The 26,894-nt window shown below is 38.9% G+C and overlaps 1 pseudogene across 1 annotated transcript in view; it reads left to right on the forward strand.

The window, feature by feature from the left end:
* Positions 1-26,314, forward strand: part of LOC113927307 — a 29,518-nt pseudogene extending 3,204 nt beyond the window's left edge. The window contains exon 3 of the transcript XR_004820221.1: positions 24,919-26,314. The product of XR_004820221.1 is annotated as an S-phase kinase-associated protein 1-like (transcript). The remainder of the gene's footprint in view (positions 1-24,918) is intronic.
* The last annotated feature ends 580 nt before the right edge of the window (positions 26,315-26,894 follow it).

Consider the following 26,894-nt stretch of genomic DNA (forward strand, 5'->3'; position numbering starts at 1 on the left):
AAATTTTAGGATTGTTTACTCTAGTTCTGTAAAAAATGCTCTTGATATTTTGATAGGTATTGCATTAAATTTATAGATTGCTTTGGGTAGTATAGACATTTTAACAATATTTGTTCTTCCAATCCATGAGCACAGAATGTTCTTCCATTCTTTATATTGCCATCAGGGTTTTATAGTTTTCAGAGTACAAATTTTTCACCTCTTTGGTTAAGTTTATTCCTAGATACTGTATTGTTTTTGGAGCAATTGTAAGTTGTATCGATTTCTTAATTTCACTTCCTTTTTTTTTTTTTTTTTTTTTTTAAGTAGGCTCTATGCCCAGCATGGAGCCCAGCGTGAGGCTTGAACTCACAACCCTGAGATCAGGACCTGAGCTGAGATCAAGAGTCAGATGCGGGGGTTGATGGGTGGCTCAGTCAGTTAAGCATCTGCCTTCGGCTCAGGTCATAATCCTGGAGTCCAGGATTGAGCCCCACATCAAGCCCAGCGTTGAGCCTCCCATTGGGCTCCCTGCTCAGTGGGGAGTCTCCTCCTCCCCCTGCTCATGCTCTCTCTCTCTCACACTCACTCTCTCCTTCTGAAATAAATAAATAAAATCTTTAAAAAAAAAAAAAGAGTCAGATGCATAACCAACTGAGCCACCCATCCACCCCTCTTAATTTCACTTTCTGCTGCTTCATTATTAATGTGTAGGAATGCAGCAGATTTCTGTACATTGATTTTATATCTTATGAATTTACTAAATTCATTTATCAGTTCTAATAGTTTCTTGGTGGAGTCTTTAGGGTTTTCTATATACAGTACTTCCCAGAATTTGAAACATTAGTCTGGCAAGAGAGAAAAAAATGAAAACGCCTTGTGAATTGGAGAATAGGGAACCAATTCTTTATCCTGAAGAGTTTGGGGCTTTCCTTATTGATATAATTTCTAGCCTTGTTCCCCATATACATATACCATATTTAGCTCTTCAAACTATACATTTAAAATGGGAACTTTTTATTATATAAAATTATTCATTAATAAAAGTAGTTTTATAAGTTAATAAATAATATACAGATAAATGTGTTTAAGAGGCTGTTGTAAATTACTTCTAGGACTAGAAATCATGTTGTTATTTATTTAATGCCCACTATTGTGCCAGTCACTGGCTTAATTTTCTGGGGGGATAAGAAGGAATATGACAGAGCTTTCAGTCTTACTGGAAGAAAGGCAGTTATCCAGGGAATTATAACAATCATAGTATAATTTTTTTCTTAATCTAGGGAGTCTAATCTTTGTCCTATAAAAAATTACGTTGGGTGGCCCTCCGAGTTATTTATATGCAAGTCGAATAGGCAAATTAAATCTTATTATATGCAATGCTGGACACTAGGAAGAAACGTGCAATAGAATCCCAAAACCCTCTGGGAGAGGAAGCACTCAGACCCAAACCTCTGTTTCTTCAAATTTGAATTTAAGGACATTTTCTAGAGATTATATATCCCTGCTGTAAGGGAAGAACACCCACACCATTCAAAAAACATGAGAACCGGGTGCCTGGGTGGCTCAGTTGGTTAAGCGACTGCCTTCGGCTCAGGTCATGGTCCTGGAGTCTCGGGATCGAGTCCCACATCGGGCTCCCTGCTCGGCAGGGAGTCTGCTTCTCCCTCTGACCCTCTTCCCTCTTGTGCTCTCTGTCTCTCATTCTCTCTCTCTCAAATAAATAAATAAAATCTTTAAAAAAAAAAAGTTTAAAAAAAAAAACAAAAAACATGAGAACCTACACAATCTCATGGGTAAATCAGTGTAGAATTCAACAATCTATATAATCAGAAGTAAAATTGCCACTCTAAGATTTCTCTGATTTCCTCTTGCTACTAAATTAAAATTCCACCCCCCCCCCATCTCTGGCTTTTTACTTGGAATTTTTAGCCCATTTACATTTAAGATAATTACCAGTTGACACTTGAACAATGCAGGGGTTAGGGGCACTGACCCCTGCACAGTAAAATATTTATGTGTAACTTCTGACTCCCCAAGAACATAACTACTAATAGCCTACTATTGACCGGAAGCTTTACTGATAAACATTCAATTAACTCAGATTTTGTATATGTATTATATGCTGTATTCTTACAACAAAGTAAGCTAGAGAAAAGAACGTTATTAAGGAAATCATAAAGAACAGGAAATACATTTGTAGGACAATGCTGTAAAAAATCTACATATAAGTGGACTCACGTAGTTCAAACCCATGTTGTTCAAGGGTCAACTGTTGTGCTATGGTTGGATTTAAGTCTACTATGTTTTATTTGCTTTCTCTCTGTACCATCTGATTTTTCATCCTCTGTTCTTCCTTTTCCACCATCTTTTGAATAAATAAGTAATTGCATTCTGTCTATAGGCTTTCTAGTTGTAGTGGCTGCTCTAGAAATTACATTATACAGCCCTAAATTTTCACATGTATATACCAAAAGATGTAAAACATAAGACTCTTGCAGTTATCTAGGCCCGTTTGCCACCTCTCTGCTCCTTTATGTTTTAGCTTTTATGTGTATTACATTTACCTATGTTATAAGCTCCACAACAGAATTTTATAATTTTTTAAATAACCATATGTATTTTAAAGAAGTAAGAAAAAAATAGTCTCTTACATTCACTCATATGTTAACTATTTCCTGTGTTCTTTATTCCTACCTGACCTCATTCCTCTCACCTTTCAGTGAAAGTCTGTTGGCAGAACATTCTCTTAGTTTTATTATGAAATGTCTCTATTTCACCCTAATTCCTTAAGAACATGTTCAGTGCATATAAAACTCTGGGTTGATAATTTTTTTCTCTCAGCATTCTAATTTTCTTCTGATTTTCATTGTTTCTTATGAGAAGTCAGCAATATTTCAAATTGATGCTAAGCTGTATGTAATGTGTCATTGTTTCTGTTTGCTTTCAAGATTTTATCTTTGGTTTTTAACAATTTGACTATTATATGTCCATATCTATCCTGATTGGGGTTTACTAAACTTCTTGACTCTGTGAACTTAAAACTTTCACCAAATTTAGGGTATTTTCAGCCATTGAGTCCTTAAATTTTTTTGCCCAATTTCTTATTTTTTCTTTTTGATATTATAATTTTACAAATGTTGAACTTTTTGGTCGTGGCACGCTTGTACTTGAGGTTCTGCCTTTTCCCCCATTGTTTTGTTCTGCCTGTTTTTCTAACTGGATAATATATATTTATCTAGCTTCACATTTACTGTGAAGTTCTTGCTTCTATCATCTCAAGCTACTATTAAGCCCATATGAAATATAACTTTTAGATAGTATATTTTGGAGTTCTGGAATATCTATTTCATTCTTTATATATATATATATATATATATAGTTTATATTTCTCTGCTGAGATTTCTTATTTGCTCATTCATTAAGAGTATATGTTCCTTTATATACTGAATATAGTTATAATCCCTGCTTTAAACTCCTTGTATATTAATTCAAACATCTGGGTCATCTGTTTTAATCCCCATTGAATGCCTTTTCTTTTAAGTGTGGGTCATGTTTTCCTGTCTCTTAATATGCCTAGTAATTTTCGGTTGTATCCTGGACATTATGCATGATAGAATCTCTGGATTCTGTTATATTACTTCAAAGAGTATTGATTTTTTTTTTTATTTTGTTTTGGGACATAGCTTAGATGAAATCAAGCTTCAAACTCTTATGTCTTAGTCTCTTCAGGCTGCTATAATAAAAATATCATATATTGGGTAACTTATAAACATCAGAAATTTATTTCTTACACTTCTGGAGGCTGGAAGTCCACGATCAATACACCACTAGATTTGGTGTCACATGAGGACCTGCTTCCTGGTTTATAGATTTTTTTCTTTACACTATGTCTCCACATATTAGAAAGGGATGAAGGAGCTCTCTGGGCTCCCTTTATAAGGACATTAATCACTTTCATGATGGCTCCACTCATATGACCTAATCACCTTCCAGAGGCCCTACTTCCACATTGGGGATTACATTTCAACAATATAAATTTGAAGTGGGACACATATTTGACCTATGGCATCTTATTTTCTCTGTGGTGGATGGCAGCTGAAATTTTGTATTCAGTTGTTTTATTTTTAATGGTGCTGCTTCAAACATACATAGTTAAGGGGTCTTAGGTGGAGTTTATGCGGAGAATTTGGAGCTTCTGCTCTCACTCAGTCCCTTCTGAGGTTTCCCTCTCTCACTTCCCAGCTGCCATGGTCATTCCGACTCTGATCCACAGTACCGCAAGGCGGTCAGATTGCTATGAACATTGCCCGTTTTAATTTATCTTTAAATTTTAGTGGTTTTATGTAGTATAGTGTCTATGCTTGCCAAAGCCATAAAAACAGAAAACTCACACCATGGTATTTCCTTCTTCCAAGTGTACAGTCCTCTTCAGTTCCTGCTTGCTTTTGGTCACTCTCTAGTACCTTCAGATAGTTTTTTTAAATATTTTGTCTAGCATTATAATTGTTATCTATGGGAAAGTTAGTCTGAAAGAAAAACACTATTCCTTGCTTTTTATTAATTATAATCATTTATTTATTCAGCTTCACAGATTGTATTAGTATGTGGAAAATCCAAAATTTCATATTATATAGATTTTAATCTACTCCTCCATTCAGAGAAGTTACAAATGAGCAGCTTGAGTTTCATTTGTTTTTCTATTTTTCTCAGTCTCCTAATAAATGTGCTAATGATGAGTCAAATATTGAACAACATTTTCCCTTGGTGGAAACGGGCCAAACACTAATCTGTCATGTGGGGTGGGTATAAAGAACTCTTGATTTTGCATCAAATTTTTGCATCTGCCACTACCAGGGATTAGATCATAAAGGAATCATATTAACTCCAACATCCGTTTCTTTATTTCTACAAAAGACATGAAAACTGCCACCCTCAAAAAGCTGTTGAGAAGACTGAATTAATATAGTGGAAAGAGCTTTCTGTACTGCAGAAAACTACACATTAGGCATTAGTCATTGCCAATACTCTTTTCTCAGTTACCAGCTTAAAAGAAAGCCTACCATATGAGTACTGTATTTGGGAAAACAATATGGAGGATTAGTAGAAATGAGACTGTAAAAGTATTTTGACATGAACGAGAGTACACCAGGGGAGCCCAATCAAAAAAAAAAAAAAAAAAAGCACCTGCCACTGAATCCATCTTTTTCCTGGCCTCTGCTTCATAGCCTCTTTCTCCAATAAAACTGAAAACTTGAGGGATGAAGCCTAGAGGGGGCTTACAAGCAGTCTTTCCTCAGGTTGTGGCAATGCTTTACATTTGTATAATGTTGTACAGTTCAAATGAACTATCAACATACATCATCTCAATTGATCAAAATGCATCTTTTAGTCATTTAAATAAACACAGCTGCCTCATTTCTTTTCCACTTTGATTTACAAAGGATTTTAGACAATCATACAGATCAGTCTTGTCCTAGATCACCTTTATTTTATAGTTATGGTTCTTACAATATAAGTTAAATAAATATGGACACTAAGTTTTCATCAAAGGCCAACAACTATTTTATGAAAATAAGAAAAAAAAAGATATCAACGAACAGAAGTGTGCCCTTTCTACTGAGTAGTGCCATTCAGACAATTAAAATACCACTACTATTAAATGTTGATCATTTAACTAAAATAAACCTAAAGGATGTCATGTCTCTCCAGTTAAAATTTCATCCATAAAATTGGATTCTAAGAGGTGCAAATGATATCTCATTGTGGTTTTTTATTTGTATTTCCCTGATGGTTAGTGATGTTGAACCCCTTTTCATGTACCTGATGACCATTTGGATGTATTCTGTGGTAAAATGTCTATTCAGTTCCTCTGCCCATTTTTTAAATCAGATTGTTTGCTTTTTTATTATTGAGTTGTACAAGTTCTTTATATATTTTGGATATTAATCCCTTATTGAATATATCATTTATGAGTAGCTTCTCCCATTCAGTAAGTTGCCTTTCATTTTGTTGATGGTTTTCTCTACTGTGCAAAGGCTTTTTATTTTGGTGTAGTCCCAATAGCTTATTTTTGCTTTTGTTTCCCTTGCCTCAGGAGACATATCTAGAAATATATTGCTAAGGTCAGTGTGAGAAATTACCGCTTATGTCTTTTTCTAGAAGTTTCATGGTTTCATGTCTCACGTTTAGGTCTTTAATCCATTTTGAGTTTATTTTTGTGTATGGTATAGGATAGTGGTCTGGTTTCATTCTTTTACATATTGTTATCCAGTTTTTCCAGCACCATTTCTTGAAGAGACTGTCCTTTCCCCATTGTATATTCTATTCTCCTTTGTTGTAATTTAATTGAGCATATATGCATGGGTTTTTTTTCTGGGCCCTCTATCCTGTTCTGATAATTATGTGCCTGTTCTTATGCCAATATGGTATTATTTTGATTACTAGAGCTGTGTAATATAGTTTGAAGCAGGAAGTTTGATGCCTCTACCCTGTTCTTCTTTCTCACGATTGCTTTGGCCATTTGGGACCCTTTGTGGTTCCATACATATTTTAGGATTGTTTGTTCTATTTCTGTGAAAAATATAATTGGAATTTTGATAGGGATCACATTGAATCTGTAGATTACTTTGGTTAGTTTAGACATTTTAACAACATTAATTCTTTTAATCCATAAACAGAGAATATATTTCCATTTATTTGTGTCTTCTTAAATTTCATTGGTGTCTTATAGTTTTCAGTGTATGGACCTTTCACCACTTTGGTTAAATTTATTTTACTCTTTTTGTTGCAACTGTAAATGGGATTGTTTTCTTAATTTCTCTTCCTGATAGTTTGTTATTAATGTATAGAAACACAACTAATTTATTATAGTGATTTCATATCCTGCAACTTTACTGAATTTTTTAGTAATTCTAACAGTTTTTTATGGAATCATTAGGATTTTCTGTATGAAGAATTATGTCATCTGCAAATAGAGACAGTTTTATGTCTTTTCTGATTTGGATGCCTTTTATTTTATTTGTTATTATTATTATTATTATTAAATTGTGTAGTAGCTCTGGCTAGATCTTTTGGTACTATATGGAATAAAAATGGCAAGAGTGGCCATTCTGATCTTGTTCCTGATCTTAAAGGAAAAGCTTTCAGTTACTCACCATTGAGCATCTGTCATATCATTTTGGGCTTATCATATATGGACTTTATTATGTTGAGGTATGTGCCTCCTATACCCAGTTTGTTGAGTACTTTTATCACGAATGGATATTGAATTTTGTCAAATGCTTTTTCTGCATCTATTGAGATGATTATATGACTTTTTATCCTTCATTTTGTTACTGTGGTATATCGCATTGATTTTAAGTATTGAACCATCCTTGTATCCCTAGAATAAATCCTGCTGAGCAGGGAGCCTAATGTGGGACTCGATCCCAAAACCTTGGGATCATGACCTGAGCCAAAGGCAGATGATTAACCACTGAACCACCCATGCATCCCTCAGCCATTATTTCTTGAAATAAGTTTTCCGCCTGCCTCTTTCTCTCTTCTTTTTCTGGGACCCTTATAAAGTGAAAAATTGGTCCACTGGATGTTTTCCCATACCTCTCTTAAGCTATCTTCATTCTCTTTTCTTTTTGCTCTTCTGATGGGATAAATTCCACTGCCCTGTCTTCAAGTGCTCGGATCTTTTTGTCTACTTTATCTCATCTGTAGTTGAACCCCTCTGTTGAATTTGCATACACATAGAATATAACTATAGTTCATTTGACAGACTTATTTCAGATTTTTAAGTCTCTTAAGTGATGTAGAAAATAAGAAATTTATAAGTAAAAATTTAAACCAATTCTCTTCCAGATCATAAAGTACAATTATTAATAAAAGCTACTGAATTGAGAATTCAATGAATCTCAGCCCTGCCTCTTCAACAAAATAACATTGGATGTCAAAAGATTCACCTCTTTTATTCCTGTTTCTCATCCTAACTGAAGCAGATGGGGTAACAAAGTATATAAGGTCTCTGACAACTCTAAAAGGACTGTGATCATACTTCTTACTCAAAATGTTCTCCTTAGTATATCATTTAGTAAATGGTACAAAGTCCATCATAAGTAAGTGATCCTATCAGGTTTTCATTTTTATAAACATTTCTCTTTCATGATTCACAGCCAGTGCACCTGTTTTTCCATTATCACTTTTTTCCTTCCCCTTCCCAATGTAACTATCATCATCAAATCTTTTTGCCTCAGAATATGTACCTGCTCATGGCTCCTTATATTTCTGTTCATCTGGCTCATTTCTGTCTACTTTCCTGAGAAAGAACATTTCAAAAGCAGAACTTACTTAGTTTAATAGACTTATCGGCAGTCATAGACAACACAGATAATTAAATACTATCTCTAATAAAATAGCTTCTCAATAATTTATAGAAATGGAAGAATGCAAAATGTCAAACTGTTATTGTTGAATCTACCTTTTAAATATCCAAGCAGATAATATTTATGTAAGGTATGTGTTTTAATATTTATACAATAACGTTTTAATATTTATGATACTTATTTAATATTTTGATGTTTTACTAGTTACTATTCATATTTTTGTATTTATATAATCCTTCTTCTAAGCCTGAGAAGATACAAATATCAAATTTGGCCCATGTCAATCCCTCTTGGGAGGCTAACACAATTAGGCAATGCTATGACTAAGAGCAGCCACCAGGAGAAAGGGGAAAAAGGAGCCAAGATCATCCCAAGGCAGGACACTTCACTCTAGGGAGGTAGCTGGAGCTATGACTTAATTGGGAATAAAAAACAAGTTGTCCTCCAAATACGAGACTGGGAGTAATATTTATATTTCACCACGACTACCTACCTGATCTTTGCCACTCTCTGAGGAAGGAAGCTCAAATGTGTGTGTGTGCACATGTGTTTATAGACCAAAGAGGGGGAAATGGGTAGAAAATGTACCAAGGAGATAGCCAAAGGGGAAATGATTTTTAAGAAACAAACCAACTCAGAGAAAAAGTATAATTATGCATAGAGTGGGAAATGAAAGGTACAGATAGCATGAAAACTTGTAAGACTATGAAAAGAAGTCATTACTGTTATTATTTTTATGTTGTTGAGTATGTTGAAGCTTTATTACTGGTATAGCCAGTTACCTGCTTAGCAATGTATATGTTTCCAAAGTATGTAAGTCCCTTGTGTAAACACAGGACTTTCCATAAAAACTTTTCTATAAAATCAGTGAAACAATTGGGCACATCACAATCCCTAGGCTAGCTCTCTACAATATTTAAACCATGTAGTAGACAGACTCTCATATGGCCCCAATTATCTCCACATCTTGATATTTATGCTCTGCATTATTCCTTCCCATAAAAAGACTATGTGTGGCTTCCATCTTGGATGCTCTCTCTCATTCTCTTGGATTGCTTCCTCTGGAGAAATCCAGCTGCCATGACCTGAGAGCCCTGTGGAGAGGTCCACATGAATAAGCTTGGAAACAAATCTCCTGAAGCATATAAATAGCCACCTGAGTGAGCTTGGAGGCAAATACTCTCCCAGTTGAGCCTTGAGATGACTGCAGGTCTAACTGACATCTTGACTACAACCTTCCGAGAGACTGAACAAGAGCCACCAGCTAAGCTGTTCCCAGATCACTGGTGTACAGAAACTTTGAGATGGTAAATGCTTATTGTGTTAAGCTGCTAAGTTTGAGGTAATTTGTTGCAAAGTAATATATAACTAATACAAGCCAAAACAGATAACACATAACATAGCTGAAATGCTGTATGAGGTGCAAGAGAAGAGTCAGAATCCAGGTAGGCAGAGGGTTGTACAGGACCCAGAAGAAGAGTGCTCACTAAGCACCTGTGTTGTTCTAGGCACCATGCCAGGCACCTTACAGACACATCTTAGGTTATTCTCATTACATTGTAACACTGGCATCATTATCCCCACATCACATGTGAGTAACCTAACATTCTGAGGGGTTAAATACTTTGCCTAACTTTATACTGCTAATAAGTAGCAGATGCTGGGTTTTGAACTTTCTCTCCCCCATCGTCCATATATACATATGTATACGGAATAGCTCCAAAGCTCCTGCTTCTATTACAACCCTAATTGCAATGAATAAGGCAGGCAGATACTTCATAACACTGCTAATGAGTGAAAATACACCCTGAGCCTTTCAGACATAGACCTAACATTTTATGTGGTCACAGCTGAAGTAGGATGCGTGGAGCGCTGTGGGGACATGCAGAGAGCACCTGCTTGTAGTGCGGCTGAGGATGTGGTGTGGGAAGAGGACGGAGGGAGAATCCCACAGAGGGGATTACATTAGAAATGAATAGCACAGCTTCTCTGTCGCCCCTGGCAGAGCCTGGGCTCTGGAATCAGACCGACATGGGTTCAGACCAGTTTTGGCTCTGTGACCCAGACAAGTTACTTCTTGCCGCCATAGTTTCTTTATCTATACTGATTAAATGAGGCAATGCATATAAATTGCTTGGCAGAGGGCCAAATATATAGCAAACGTAGATGTTCACAATTAATAATGCTATTATTTGCTCTTCAAAACTGACTTTTCATGAGTATGTTATTACTAGTATTACCTTTTATGCTTATCAGTCTGAGTGATTTTTTTAAGGGGGGAAAATATTTCCCTATGTTAATTGGGCAAGAGGAAGGAAGAAAAAAAATGAGAGAGACTATGAGAAAAGAAAAAGGTGGGTGAAAACAAACTGTATGTGATTGGGAGGTAATGACTGCATGAGGCCTGTGACTGTCTCCAGAAACAGAGGCAGGGAGGGAGGCTGCCATGTGGACTCTCTCTGTGGGGAGTAAAGACTGCATTTTTCATATTGTCACAACACCATCGGGTCCACGGTCATTCAGTGAGTGCACAATGAACTCATTCATTCTTCCATTCAGCAAATACTGTGGAAACCTCTTGCGCACCCTCAGGCTTCCGTGAGGGTAGCATCGCAGGGCTTATATACTAATAAGGCAAGACAGGCAATGAACACATCACATACAAAATAAAACTATATGCAGAAAGGATGGATACATTTGGAATATGACAACTGCTAGGGAAACATTAAAGCAGGAATATGGGCTGGAAAGACAAAGGAGGGTATTGTGTTGTTTTAGCGAGGGTGATCAGGAAAGTCCTAGATGAAGCAAGAGATTCTGCAGCTGACAGCAACACACCCCTTTCAGTGCCCTGCGGCCAGAGCCTGCGACACACTCATGCAAGTGGCGAATCAAGGGACAGGAAGAAATGAGAAGACTAGGTGCTTGTTAGTTTCCAAGTGATAATAGAGATAACTAACTTCTAAAGTGTAAAGACTATGATTTCTTCTGGAAGTAGTTTTTAAAAATATATTTGATAATCATTTATAAGAAAGGAAAAGTATGCTTTACTCATCTACCCAGGTTTCCAAACATGCTGTTCTTCACCTGCATTGATCTGCCAGTCCTCCCTGTGTCATTTGCAAGGCTGTCCAGGACTACTTTGATGAGGCTAGTGAGGAGCTGAGGGTGCATTTGTGTGATTTCAAATCAAATTTTGTGTCCCAGTCTCCTCACTGGCCTCACCATAGGTACCAGCCCTGATTGTATGGTTGATTGGCCCTGTTAGCGGGTTAGGTTTTGCTTTTGCATTGTATTGGCTTTAAAAAAAAAAAATTGGTATGTGCTTCTTTTTGAAAATGTCACTCAATACAAAAAATTAAAGGGAGAAAGTAATAAAGCATCCCAGGTCCTACTGCCCAGAAATAACTAGCCTCAGTCATTGGCATATATTGTTATAATCTCTCTATGCATATATAGAGAAAGAAGGCTGGTAGATATATATAAGCGATGTAGTTAGTCAAAGAGATAAACAGGTATAAATAGAAATTATTTTATAAAGAGAGGATAGTACTATACATGATATTTTTAAGAAAAAAATTAAATCTGATTTTGTCTTAATTAAATTTAAATTACAGGAATGACTGAAACTTAGGTAAATGTTTCTTTACCCAAAAGATTTTTTTTTTCCTGAAAGGTCCTCCGAAAATTAAAGAAAAATAGTTAACTGAAATTATTCAAGTGTGGAGAGTGTTAGCGAGAATGCCAGGGCTGAGGAGAAGAGCTAGATTTTTCCAATTCAGTGTTGCTTTGCTCCAACTAGAAGAGATGAGATGATTAGCACACTCACTTTTCCTCCAGACTTCTGATTTTTTGTTTTCTTTTATATTCTATTCTGAAACCATAATTTACCCAGTATCTAGAGATAAATTCTGTAATTGATTCACATTAGCTTCCCTGTTCCTGTCCTTGCCCCATACAGAATAATCAGCTTTTCAACACCTCAGTTTTAAATATGAATGGACAATCAAAAATCACAGGGCATTTTGGGGATTCCTCCTATATTAAATAGTGGAACCAAGATAACTTAAAAAAATTAAAAGACCCTTAGAGGAGATAAGAAAAGATGACTAGAGTTCTACTTCTGGTTTCTGATGTGACAGTGTAAAAGCCTCCACAGAGCTACTGCTCAGCAAAACTTGTGTTCAAAAACAAAAACAAAATTATGTTCAAAAAGAACAATTTAAAGTCTCTGGAGATTATCCCAAGGGCAAAGAGCAAAGGAAGACACATTTATTCAAGCAAATCTGCTAAAACTTCACAGGAACAAGAGTCTGTGGCATTTGAACCAACACCTGCTCCTTTCCCCTCTTCCCAGCTCAGAGAGATAGCAACTCCATTCCAGACAGGTGCCACCGAGAACACAGGGCTCCCTGTGCCCCCCAGGTCCTAGTCAGAGGGCCATATTCTCAGAAGTGGCAGAACATCACTTTCCAATGTATCTCTGAGGCCAGTATTGCTCTGATACCAAAACCAGAGAAAAACAACAAAAGAAAATTACAAACAAATATCTCTTATAAAAACAGATATGAAAATCCTCAACAAAATACTAACAAACTTATGAAAAGGCATATAAAAAAACAAAAATTATATATATATAATTGCATATATAAAATGAATTATACATATAAATAAAAAGAATTACACACCATGTGCTAGTGGGATTTATCCCAGGAATTAATACCCAAAAATCAACTAATGTAATACCCCATAGCTGTTAAAAAAAAAAAAAATCACACGATCATCTCAATAAACACAAGAAAAACATTGGCAAAATGCAACATCCTTTCATGATTAAACAATAGTGGAAAACTGGATGCTTTCCCTCTAAAGAACAAGGTAAAAACATCCATCCTTCCCACTTCTATTCACCAGTGTAGTAGAGGTTCTAGCTAGGACAATTAAGAAAAAAAAAAAAAACTACAAAGCATCCAGATAGGAAAAAAAAGACATAAAACTATCTCTATTTGAAGATGACATCTTACATAGAGATAATCATGAAGAGTCCACTAAAAAAACTATTGGAACTAATAAACTAGTTCAGCAGGTTTACAGAATACAAAACAATTATACAAAAATTGACTGTATTTCTAAGCTCTGCAACAAACAATCTGAAAATTAAACAATGCCTAACAATAGAGTAGTGCCTTCCAAACATCAAGGGATATGGTTTCTAATCTCCTGGTGTGCATTCAGCAAGACTGTTATTCAAAAGTAATTTCTGACATGCAGAGCCTCAGAAATAATTTCTTTCCTGTCTTAGGAAGTTTCCAGAAAATATGCTGTTCAAAACAGAAAAGTACACCACAAAAGTGAAAAACCAGAATTTAAGAGATCTTTAAGGGACATAACACCAAGAAGATCTATAGGTCTACTGGTAGAGGTTGGAGCAGCACAGAAGGCTCTATGACAGTTTTACTGAAAAAAAAAATAATGGAACCAGATAAATATGGTGGTGCTTTATTTTAAAAGATTTTACTTATTTATTTGAGAGAGAGAGAGAGAGAGAGAGCAAGCGGTGGTGGGGGGGGACAAACAGAGAAAATCTGAAACAGACTTTGTACTGGGCATGGAGCCCAATGGAGGGCTCTAACCTACAACTGGGAGATCATGACCTGAGCCAAAACCAAGAGTCAGATGCTTAACTGACTGAGCCATCCACGTGCCCCAGTATGGTGATGCTTTTAAATAACAAGAAGGAACAAACAAAATCACCAACAAAAAGGAAGGATTGTTATAAGAAAAACATTGCAAAAGAAAGGAAAGATGCTTAGGGCAAGGACAAAAGCATACAAGAAAAAAGTATACTCATAGGATACTACTTGGTTCTGCAATGACACTTTCATGCAATTATTTTTCATTAACGAAAAGTGATGATATACTATATTGGAGGACAGAGAGATGAGAGTATAAGAGAACTAAATCTTCATCTGTCATAGCAGAAGGTCTCACACTGATAAACTGAAAAAATGGTATAATAAGAGCACATTATTTAAAGACATGATAATACTTATTTTAAAAAATAGCCAAAGAAGTTAAAGTTGGCTGTTTCTGGGATATGGGTAGTGATGAATGCAAAGAATGTTGTCTTTTATTATAAGCTTTTATATTATTTGATACACATTTTTAACAAAGTAATATATTTTGATAAGGCCTTTCATTATGTGAAAGAAAGAAAGAATAATCTGCAAAATGATGATCAACTATTTAAAGATATATGATATTTTGTCCAGGAGACTTCTCAGCATAAGTGTTGCCATTTACCCATCACAATTGCAGTAATGTTAATATGTTCACTAATTTAGGGCAACACAGTGGTTAACTTTTTATTGTTGTTACTTTATGACAACTTTGTTGGAGATCAGACCTACATTCTGGATCTATCTGACTCTCATCTTGGTATTATTTTGTTTCTTTATCTCTTGTATTTCCTATGAAAAGGAAATTAGGCATAAAGGCTTGAATAAACACAGGTGAAGCATTTTTGGTAAGCATACTTCATAGTTGCTGTGTATTTCATTTTAGAACTTGTCAGGAGATGAGTAATGCTAAGTGTGGTTACTTGGTTAAGGTGGGGACCACCAGATTCCTGCATTATAAAAAACATATTTTAAACAAAAACAAACCCAAAACACTCATCTCTCACTCCTTAAGTACATCATCACAGTTTGTAGATGCCTTCCCTGGCCCCCGGTCTCCACCCCGTTCATTAAAGAGTGGCCCACTTTTGTCTGTTTTGGTAATGCAACAAGTTGTTCTGAAATGAACCAGGAGCTTAGGGTTAGAGTCAAGGCCCAGGACAGGGAATACAAGGGAACTGCTACAGAATGGCATGGAACCCAAAGCAAATGGTTAAAAATGAACAACACATGGAAAATGTGGGATGGAGAGAGAAACATAAAAATCATAACCACATCTGACATCTCCAGTAATGGAGTGAAACAAAGCAAGTAACACATTTGGCTCTCTTCGAGTCAGAAGGATTCATCTTCACCATTCCATGGCGGTGAAGGAGACCCTTTTCGATGACTTGAACCCTTTTCATGTTGTTCTACCATGCCTTTTATTTCTTCTGCTTTGGCCAGTAATTTCAATCATCAGAGAAATCTCCAGGTACAAAATAATGGATAGACTAAATTGATGCTTTCTGAAGTATGTCTGAAAGACAGTGATGTTGGGTGAAAAATCTATAATAGCTTAATTGTTTTTATCTCACTCTTTTAAAGATTTCATTTACTTATTTATTTTAGAGAGAGAGTGTGTGCGAGTGGGGGGAGAAGCGGAGGCAGGGGAAGAGTGAGAATCTGAAGCAGACTCGGCCCTGAGCGCAGAGCCCCTCGTGGGGCTTGATCTCAGGACCAGGAGATCATGACCTGAACTGAAACCAAGAGTCAAACACTTAACCGACTGAGCTACCCAGGCACCCCATCTCACTCGTTCAGATGTATTTTTGTGGGTATGTTTTAGAAATACATCAGTACAGTAGTGTATGATTACAGCGTATAAATAAGTAAAATATATATTGAGAGAGTTAACTGAAAAAAAGGACATGTTTGTTTAAGAAAAACCACAAGTAATTTGTAGGGTGATACTTAAACACCACATAAATATTGTTCTCCGACCATCTTTTCACCTACCTAGTAGTTTTAGCATTCATTGGTGATTTTTGCCTGCATCAATTATTTCTTTTTTTTTTTAAGATTTTATTTATTTATTTGAGAGGGAGAGAGCAAGAGAGAGAGCACGAGCCGAGCAGGGTAAAGGGCAGAGGGAGAAGCAGACTCCCCGCCAAGCAGGGAGCCCAATGTAGGACTCGATCCCAGGACCTCAGGATCATGACCTAAGCCAAGGGCAGACACTTAACTGACTGAACCACCCAGGCACACTGCATCGATTATTTCAATGGAACTGCAAAAATAATGCTTTTTCTAGGTCTATTCTTCCTCCTATTTTGTTAACTACTTTTGTTCTATGAAGAAAGAACTTTTTTTTATTAACTGGGGATAAACTAGGACCATGGAATTTTAAAATTTCAGCCACTGATGACCATTGATATCTTCACCAGACCTCCTTCTTTATAATTTTGCATGTTGTGTTTTGCACATCTCAGGGAGGGGTAGGGGAGTTGACACAGTAGTTGTTGTAGACTTGTATAACTATTGTGACAATTTTCTGGAAGATAGAAAAAAGTGTTGAGGAGGGGCCTCTTTTCTAATTTAGACAGAGTTGTGTTTGGGCTAGTGGCTGGGACATATGTACCCCGTCCCTGGCCACTCAACTTGGAACCTCGGAAAGGAAATCAGCATCTGGAAACCATTCCAGGGCCTAGTCTGTTCCCCAGGTGTGCACCTCTCCCCAAAACTCTATCCTACCAGACACATTTCCTCTATTCTTAGCTTCCTTACCTACCATCCTTTATCATCTACTGATTGATAGCATTGAAGCAACACAAAATAATTTGGGGATATTTTCTAGTGTGAAGAAAGAAAGGGAAGGTACCTGTCCTTCACTGACCCAAAGGTTTCTGATGTTTCATATGCTCACCATGTGTCAGGATTTTCTCTCTTCTGTCCTGTGCAGGAGTAAACAGTATCCACCATTAATTTCTTTATCTCCTTATATTTCTAACAGATTATGATTCTACAAAGCCATACATTTTGCAATGCATTCATAGGCAACCATGAGAAATTGCTAGACATCTTACACAAAAACATTTGCATATACAAAGTCAGTGGTTTTTTGTGAAGACAGTCTCTATCTAGCAGAGCAGAGCAAAGTGTCTTCTTCTGGGCTCATTAAACACCTGCAGGGTCACTCTATTCCTAGCTCACCTAGAGCAACTGTCTGCTTAAAAGCTGTCACATCCACCTCCCCTTTGTGCTCTGTGTTAGAGCAGTTCACAGAGGGATAGAAATTTTCCAGTTTTTTCTCTCCCCCTCTTGCCCAGGGAACCTGTTGGCAATTACAGCTTTTACTTGACAAGGTCCTTTTGACACAGCATGCTGATGGCAGTTGCCTCCAGGAGGGTTCAACTGTTTTAGAAACAAGGTGACAGTTACCTGCTTCGATATCTGCTGGCTACCACTTTTGTTGTTAAAACTTTTTCAGGACTTTTGAGGGTGGTTATTTCTTCTTGTACCATCATGACAATTTTCTTCTCCCTCCATGGGTGCTGTCATATATAATTAAACTCTGTGCTCCAAAATAAAATCAGAAGTGGTGATTACCTTACCATCAGCTGAATGCCACTAACTCCATCCCTGTGCAATTTAGAGAAACTTCATGTGGTGACTTTTAGTTTTGTTTGCTTTCAACAAGAACTAGTCTAAAAACTAGAAGACCGGTTTGAACCATCCTGTCTGTATCTTGAAATCAGGATTTTCCCACCTTGGTCCTATGAACATTTCAGATTAGATAACTCTTTGTTGTGCAGAGGGTGTCCTGTGAATTATAGGGTGTTTGCCAGAATCCCTGCCTCTACCCACTAGATGCCAATAGGACCCTCTTCCAAGTGGTGACAACCAAAAATGTCTTCAGGCATTACCAAATGTCCTGGGGGATGGGGAGACAGCAAAATCATCTCTAGATGATCACTGCTCTAAATGATAAAGTATTGATATAGATTGTGTTCCATTTGATACCATACATTTCCTTCTTTTATTCTCTTTTAAAAGCCTCACAATATCCCTGCTTTGCCTAAGCATATAATAGAAATAAAGTTTTTAATCTTCCTTATTTTTCTAAAGAGTTATCCAAAGTGATGCCTAATGAGTTTAACCAATGAATGGGGAATCGGGAGGGGAATCCTTTTATTCTGTATAATAGGCTAAGCAATGCCAATTTATTCACAGTGAACAACTTTAAAAATACTGGGATCTCCTGCATCTTTGTGACTTCAGTCTTGTTCAGTTAGAGACATAGGAATCAAAAATTACATAGCTCCTTGAGACCCACGTTTAATCCCTGTTTATCCCTCCCTCCTCTTTGAAAACTTCAGAAACAGAATTTTCATTGCTTCTTTTCAGTAATGTACTTGAATGTTTTAACACATGGAAAAAGGACTTGGTATATTTTTGTCCATGTAATGATCAAAGTGAATATGACAATACATTATTTACTAAATTAAAAAGCAATGTGGAAAAAAAAAATACTAGAAACAAATTGATGTATTTGAAAAACACATACTGGTTTTCCCCAAAATAATGACAGTGTTTGTCAAAAAGATGTTGTGAATGCAGTCAAAGATCAATGTAATTGGGGCGCCTGGGTGGCTCAGTTTAGAGTCTGACTCTTGATTTCGGCTCAGGTCATGATCTCATGTGAGATCGAGCCCCACAGCAGGCTCCCAGCTGGGTATGGAGCCTGCTTATGATTCTCTTTTTGGGGGCACCTGGGTGGTGCAGTTGGTTAAGCATCCAACTCTTAGTTTCAGCTCAGATCTGATCTCAGAGTCGTGGGATCGAGCCCCACCTGGAGCACCACGTTAGGCTCCACACTCAGTGCGGAGTTTGCTTGAGTTTCTTCCTCCCTCCCCCTCACCCCCCGCACCCCCTCCCATACACGCTTTCTCTCTCTCTCTCTAAAATAAATAAATAAGTAAATCTTTAAAAATAAAAAAATCAGGGCGCCTGGGTGGCTCAGTTGGTTAAGCGACTGCCTTCGGCTCAGGTCATGATCCTGGAGTCCCGGGATCGAGTCCCACATCGGGCTTCCTGCTCAGCAGGGAGTCTGCTTCTCCCTCTGACCCTCTTCCCTCTCGTGCTCTCTATCTCTCATTCTCTCTCTCAAATAAATAAATAAAAAAATCTTAAAAAAAAATAAAAATAAAAAAAAAATAAAAAAATCAATGTAAGGATGGTCACTTGATGAAAAAGAAACAGAGTGACAGGTGATAATCCTGCATAATACTAGCTGGCACTCACATAGTTACTCTTTGCCAGACACTGTGCTTAAGGGCTTTGACCTCAGAACAGCCCAAGATGGGGACACCGTTGTCTCCATTCCATCAGTTGGAAAATTGAGACACAGGCGAGCTTAAGTATCAGGCTTGAAATCACCAGCTAGGAGGTGGCAGAACCAGGGTGGGAATCCAGTTAATCTAGCATCAGTGGCATTTTACCACTATCCTAAATTCTTCTCAAAGTACAAAAGCTAACTGGTTGATTCACTTAGATCTAGCTTTGAATCCCAGCTCTGCTGGGTCAATGCGAGCAAGTTAGATGACTGACTTCAGCTTCCTCATTTATAAAATGGGAGTAAAAACACCTGCCTCATTTACTTTAATGCCAATTAAAGGCATTAAAGTAAATGACCTACAGTAGATAGTAGATGCTTGTTAAAAGTGGCTGTAATGAGGATAACTATTATTACCTGAGGTTGGGGAGGTCGGGCATGCAAAGAATGATGGGCACCTTGAGGCCCAATCAGGACAGGCGGGTTAAGATCTTTTTCCCCAATTGAAAGAGCAGAGCTGGAATTCAGGAGGTTTGTGCTGGAGACAGAGAAGGAGGCCTCCCTGTGCTGTGTAGAGTCTGTGGCCTAAGTCTTGGAAGTTTTATCCTCACTGAGGGAGATAGTAAAAGAAAGGGGGAAAGAGGGCACCTAGGTGGCTCGGATGGTTAAGCGTCTGCCTTCAGCTCAGGTCATGATCCCAGGGTCCTGGGATCAAGTCCCGTATCGGGCTCCCTGCTCCTTAGGAGCCTGCTTCTCCCTCTGCTTCTCTCTCTCTCTCTCTCTCTCTCTCTCTCTCTCTCTGTCTCTCATGAATAAATAAATAAAATCTTTAAAAAGCGGGGGGGGGGGGGGGGGGGGAAGAAAGGCCAGAAGCTGAGGACTTGTCTGCACGCAGACTGGGGGAAGAGGAACCAGGAAGAAAGCAAAGAAGGAGCAGGAGAGGCACCGGGGGACTGAGCATCATAGAGGAGAGAGTCTCAGCATGGAGGAAGTGGTAGATGGGTCCGGAGGAGCTCCCTGATTCCTAGGAAAGAGGCACGTCTGCAGAAGCCAAATGGTAAAGGGTTTCATGATAACTGGAGGTGAGGGAGTGGAAACTGGAGAAGGAAAGAGGAAAAGTCGTGACAGCTTAAATAGGGAAGCGAATCAAAAGCAGCCCCTTTAGGAAACAGGAGCTCTGGGTAATAGAGAGAAGTGGAGGGAGGCAGTGAACAGGCAGGCGAGAGAGGGACCGCTCAGGGAAGCAGGAACAGAGCTGCACGTGTTAACCCCCAGAAGGAAGAGGGGAGAAGGAGATAAATGACAATATTGAGAGATTTGCTAACATGGAGAGGAAGGGAATTGATCCTCCCAAGGAACAGTCTCCAGATTCATAGTAAAGGCACGATGCAGTTGGGTGGAAGGGTGAGCCACTGGGGCCTGAAACAGGGAGGGTACTGCTGTGGGATATGTAACAGGGAGTCGAGGAGAGCTGATTCAAAGATGGGTGACTTCAGAGAGGCCTCAGCACAGGCCACTGGAGATACTTTGTTTCAGGCTGCAGCATTGAGCTTCTGCAGGGAGGAGATCACAGGCTGCTCATCGGAAAACAGGCTGATTATGGATTTCCATTACATCTTGCAGCCTACACTCTGTCCACTCAGATGCTTATGGCATGGCCCCTGGCTGTTCTAGATCTGAGCCTTGCTCCCACCCCGGCACTAAGTCTCAGGTATTCCTGTGATCCTGGGAATGTTCCCTGTGGACTCACTTAGCATCACTCTTGGTCCACACAGCCGAAACTGGTGCCCACATCCTGGCCTGATCCCTGAGAGGTCTGGCTACATCTTCATAAGCCCGGGTTCTTCTTTGAGCATCCCCAGCTGCTTTTGCTTAGGACCCACCAACAATACCTCTCTGGGCTTCCCAGCTAATGTTTTAGGGGCTGAATAAATCCTCCAGCTTCAAAAGGATTTACTCCCTATTGTAATAAGATGTTATTTAACAGTACCTGATGTTATCGGACCAGAATTACAAAATCAGGTAAGAATTAAGCAGGATCGAGGATGGGGAAAGTGAGAAAATGGACGTGAGGTGGGTGATTTTGAGCTGTTATTTAGAACAGTAAATAATTGAAATAAGTGAAGCCAGAATGCAGATTATACTCTAAAAGAAGAAGGAACATCAGGATGAGATGAGTGTTTTCAGTAAGAGCCCGGAAATGTGCTGGAAATATCATAGGACTTGGAGTCTGTCAAACCTGGGCTCACATCCTAGCTGTGTGATCGTGGATAATATACTTTACCTCTCTGAACCTTAGACTTCCAGTACAATTAAATTTGGGGGCTCTGAGTTAACCAAAGCTTATTAAGTTGCCGTTTTTGAAAAAGGAAATCAATAAAGTCTGCCTTGTATGGTTGTTGTGAAAATGAAAAAGGAATGTATGGAGAATATCCAGTGTATGCCTGGCATAGAGCAGGTACTCAAACATTGGAGGGTACTATTACTGCTAGGGAAAGATAAGGGATTTTGATTTGAGGCAGAGAGTCTGAATGTCTTTGATCTCAGTTAAAGTCAGCTTGGACTTGATTATCTATAACTTCAATTTGAACAGTTCTCTGCACTGCAAACTATAGTTGTGGCCAGATCTCCTGTTCACGTGGCACAGGAAGGAACAGTCGACTGTAGTTGAGCCAGACGCTGTTAAACCACTGACCTTGAAACAAAGGCCAAGGTGACATTTGCCCTGCCCCTCTCAGATCTGCTTGCTCTCCCGTTTCCCTGTTTTTGCTACTGGGGCCACCCCTGTAGCATTCATTCTTGGCAACCCCCTCCCTTTTCCCCCTCCCTGCCACTGTGACCAGTTAATTCTCTCTCCGTTGCGTTCTCCACATCCCCTCTTACTGTCCACTGCCCTGGCTCCGGTCTCCTCATCTTGTTCTTGGGCTCTGAATGGCTCTCCTTTCTACCGAGTCCTTCTCCGTCAAAAGATAAACTGAGGGCATATTAAACATGTTAAGAGTTTATTTGAACTCTTATTGATATAAGAGTCGATTTGAATCAGGCAGCCACCACACCCAAAGGGGTTAGGAGTTCCCCCCCCGCCCCCCAACAGGAGCCAAGGGAGACTTTTATAGGGAAAAGGCAGAAGAAGGAAATCATTGATTGGTTATAACCTAAAGCCTATTTGGCTGTTTGTGATTGGTTGTCCTTAGCGTTTTGATTTCATGACCGTGAGGCATTTACAGGCTTAGATCTTGGTTTGCTTATGTAGACCAGCCACCAAGGCATCAGAGCCCACCTCAGTCTAATAGCCTCCTTGTTTAATTAATTTTACACCTCCAACAGCCTTCTACATTGCTTGGTACATGGTAGTTTTTCATGAAAAAACTGTTCTAAAAATAAGCTTGTAATTCACTATGATGTACAGAATGAAGTGAAAGCTCTAATAAAGACTCTCAAAATCTGGTTCCTTCTTAACTCTTCAACTTTTTTTTCCCCAGCCTCTTCCCAAAAGTCAAGGCTCAAAGGTCCCTAAACTCGCCTGTGTGTTCCTACTTTCCTGCCTTGCTCTCCTGATTCCAGATCATTCTTCTTCCACCCTGGCTCTGTTCACCTACCTGTTGCCTATCTCTTAAGGCTGTACTGCTTTTCCTTTGCCTCCCCGAAATGCTTCCATAGAACAGTAAATCCAGCCCAGAGCAATTCCTTCCTTCCCTAAATCCTCAGCATGTACCTTCTACGACAGAAGCTCCCACATTTTCTTGGAATGTTAATAGATGTTACACAAATACATGTTCCATGTTGAAATAAATGGGGAACTCTGGGCTAACAGAAGATGTGCAGATTATATTGTGGTGGGATCCTTTAATATGCTCCTATGCATGGAGAACCTCCAAGGAAAGGACCGAATATGAGTGTTTCCCCAACTTAATTGGTCTCAGAACACTTTTCACAGAGCATCTCATAGGACTAGTATTTCTCAGAAAAGTTTTCTGCCTTATTCATGTAGCACTTAGCATGTGCCAAAATACATCTTTATGTCTGCATTTCATTTTGCCTTCCCTGAAGTATAGAAGAAACTCGAGGGCAAGAATGAAATCCTAGCCATATACCTAGGAAATGCTCTATAAATGTATGGATAGAAGAAAGCACAGTCTACCCCTGCATTTCGGGCCAACACAGCTGGTCGTGCGGACTGAGAACATCATGACATTAGGGGGCAACATTTGCCTGTATTACAGTGTAAGTAACACATCCCCAGACAGTGAACCACCTGGGCGAATACAGCCAGGGGCCCCTGTCTTCCAGCCCCTGTGCCCAAGAGCGCTGTCGTGTTTTCTTTACATACCCCAGAACATGCAGATCTTCCCATGCTCTTAAATATTCCATTCGCACAAAACCGTTGGTGAGTACAATGTATTTTACTGAAGATTTTAGGGGAGAGATGGCAGAGGGAATTTGCACCACATACCTGCAGCACACGTTTAAAAAGTTACCCAGTAGACATTTTAATTTTCCAAAGACACTAGTTAGCTCTGCCACGGCTATGGACATGTTCCACCCTCTGTCCTTCCCCCTAGAGGCACACTGACTCTCCTCTTTTTTTTTAAATTTTGATTTCTCTGAACCACTGTGACAACGCACAGAAGGAGGAAGTAAATACCCTCAGGCTGCCCTGGAAAGTATTACGTCAAAGAACCGCTGGTGTTTGAGGGCTTTCAGGGATGAAGTGGGAATGTCAGCAAAACAAACCAACACGAATCATATTTAATAGCTCAATTATAAATAGCTACACATATCAGTTGGCTCATCACAATGGGATAAGGTCTATACCATGTGATATAAACTATTTCTGTACTGAACTGGTAAATACTGCTGGGTCTTCAGCCCCGCCCTGTCTGAAACCTTCAGCAGCTCACAAAATGCTACTAGCAGCATATGTGTGCTCTGAGCATCCCCAGCAGGGAAAGTGGGGTTGTGTTGGCAGAACCTTGTAAAGGGCAGCATCAAAGGTTGTCCCTTAGAGTCCATCTTCGGGCAAGTGAGGTTTGTACGTGAGGTACAATTAGGGGTTGGGAGGTGTGGGTCCACATGAGGGAGAATCAGCTGATTTCCCAGTCCCCCTGAGTCCAGAAAGCAGTCCTCTCTTACCTCCAGCTTCTTGTAACTGATCTTAAAGGCTAATGACCTTCTGGGAGGGCGAGGCCCCAGGCTAAGGAGAGCCCCTTTTCTTTTACTGAAACATTGAAGCCTAGCACAGTGGACCCACCCTTCAGCTCTGAACTACTGAGAGGCTGGGGTCTTTTGGCCATTCTTTGAAGTACTCAGTTGAACGTAGAGCTTCAAAAGAAGGGGAGAGCTATAAGTTGATTTACACCCAACTGTATGATGTTTAGCATTTGTTTCTCTGATGAAGTTACTGAATGCAAAATAGAAACGGCCAGTAAAACATACCATCTTGTTCTGGTTAAGCCCTAAGCCAGTAATTAGTGCAAATCTGGAGAAATATTTTATTAGAAACTTCAGTTACTGAGTGGCCTTGTTCTCCGCCTTTCTCTTCTCATAGCTGAGGCTGCTCTGTTCTTGTCAGCCTACAGCCCGCAGTCTGCCTGAGACCAAGCACCATGCCTTCAATTAAGTTGCAGAGTTCCGATGGAGAGATATTTGAGGTTGATGTTGAAATTGCCAAACAGTCTGTAACTATCAAGACCAGGTTGGAAGATTTGGGAATGGATGATGGAGATGATGACCCAGTTCCTCTACCAAATGTTAATGCAGCAATATTAAAAAAGGTCATTCAGTGGTGCACCCACCGCAAGGATGACCCCCCCTCCTTCTGAGGATGATGAGAACAAAGAAAAACGGACAGATGATATCCCTTTGGGACCAAGAATTCCTGAAAGTTGACCAAGGAACACTTTTTGAACTTATTCTGGCTGCGAACTACTTAGACATCAAAGGTTTGCTTGATGTTACATGCAAGACTGTTGCCAATATGATCAAGGGGAAAACTGAGGAGATCCGCAAGACCTTCAATATCAAAAATGACTTTACTGAAGAAGAGGAAGCCCAGGTACGCAAAGAGAACCGGTGGTGTGAAGAGAAGTGAAACGTTATGCCTGACACTGTAACACTGTAAGGATTGTTCCAAATACTAGTTGCACTGCTCTGTTTATAATTGTTAATATTAGACAAACAGTAGACAAATGGCAGCAGCCAATCAGTTGTTTAAGCAGAATATTGTCCTCCTTGCATGTGTAGTTTGAGTACGGATTCCAAACTTATGGCTGAGTTTCTTCTAGTATGATCAAAAGTTTCTTTTTTCTTTGCTCTAAATAAACCTGAACTGTGGGTTCTCTGTAGAAGGTGGCATTTAGGGCTTTCCGAAACTCTCTTTGTAAAGCGATTTCTGCCTAGTTTCTTGTCTAGTTAACTTTAGTTTAATGACCTTTTAAAAGTTGGCATTGTAAATAAAACAAGTTGAAAAAAAATTTCTGAAATAGAATTAACAACATATTCTCTTTATTCATGAGTTGGAAACTGGAAAAAGGCTACCTGAGGTAAATGTTTCAAGTGGGGTTATTAGGATGTCTTCCAGCTTCCTGGAGTCAAGGAGTACCACTGGTATTGATTAGCCTGTATGTAGCAGGGCTCCCTTAATTGGATGTAAGGACTTGTTATTGCATTTTTAATCCTCAGCTTTGAATATGTTGGCTAGAGACTCAGTTACTACTCAGTTTGTGGTTTTGGGGGGAATATAACTAGCCAGTCTGTTAGCTTTTAGATTTAAAAAGACAAATAACCCATGTGGTTATGTCATCTTCTTATAATTATTGATCCCATGTGGGGGAAACTTCACACTACTTGCATGTAAAAAATAATTTAACCTTTAACGTTAAAATGTCTGGCAAAACCTAGAAAACATCCATCATGAATGCAAGATACTTTCAGTGAAAAGTTACGTAGTAGGTGGTAAATGGTTTGCTTTTGTGTACTTAACTGTGTCTCTTCACTTACTAGTAAATGAGTTAAGTATATGTATGGTTCTGTAGCTGGAGACAGCTTGCAGGCAGTTCATGTCCTAGCTCGCTGGAGGCTGCTGACCTAACCCTTGGGTTCTGATAGACTTGCGTCTCTTCTGATTGTCATGATCTGGTTCCCTGGAGCCAGTGCTTCAGTTCTTAACTGGTGCACGTGGCCGCACAGGACTGCACTCATTGTTCCCAGCCTCTGCCCTACAGTAGAAGGAAGTTTTCTCGGTGCTTGAGATGGCTCACAAGTTGTTACGTCTTTTTCATTCCTCCTTGTGCTCCTTTTTCTCTTGCTTTTCCATTTAGCATCATCTGTATTCACATGTAGTCCTACCGCATTCTCTTTGTGTTTACTGTGAGCTGTTTTGGCTCAGATTATTCACTGATAGTAGTTTGCCTTTATACTTCACTTCTCGTTTGCCCTGAATCTGTATCTCGTTTAATAAAGTCCCATATACTGTCAAAAAAAAAACAAAAAAACTTTAGTTACTGACAGGCTGCCTTTAGGTCCTGTGCACACTCTCAGATGGCCCTC

The sequence above is a fragment of the Zalophus californianus genome, chromosome 7, assembly GCF_009762305.2.
Source record: "Zalophus californianus isolate mZalCal1 chromosome 7, mZalCal1.pri.v2, whole genome shotgun sequence".
Taxonomy (NCBI): Eukaryota; Metazoa; Chordata; class Mammalia; order Carnivora; family Otariidae; genus Zalophus; species Zalophus californianus.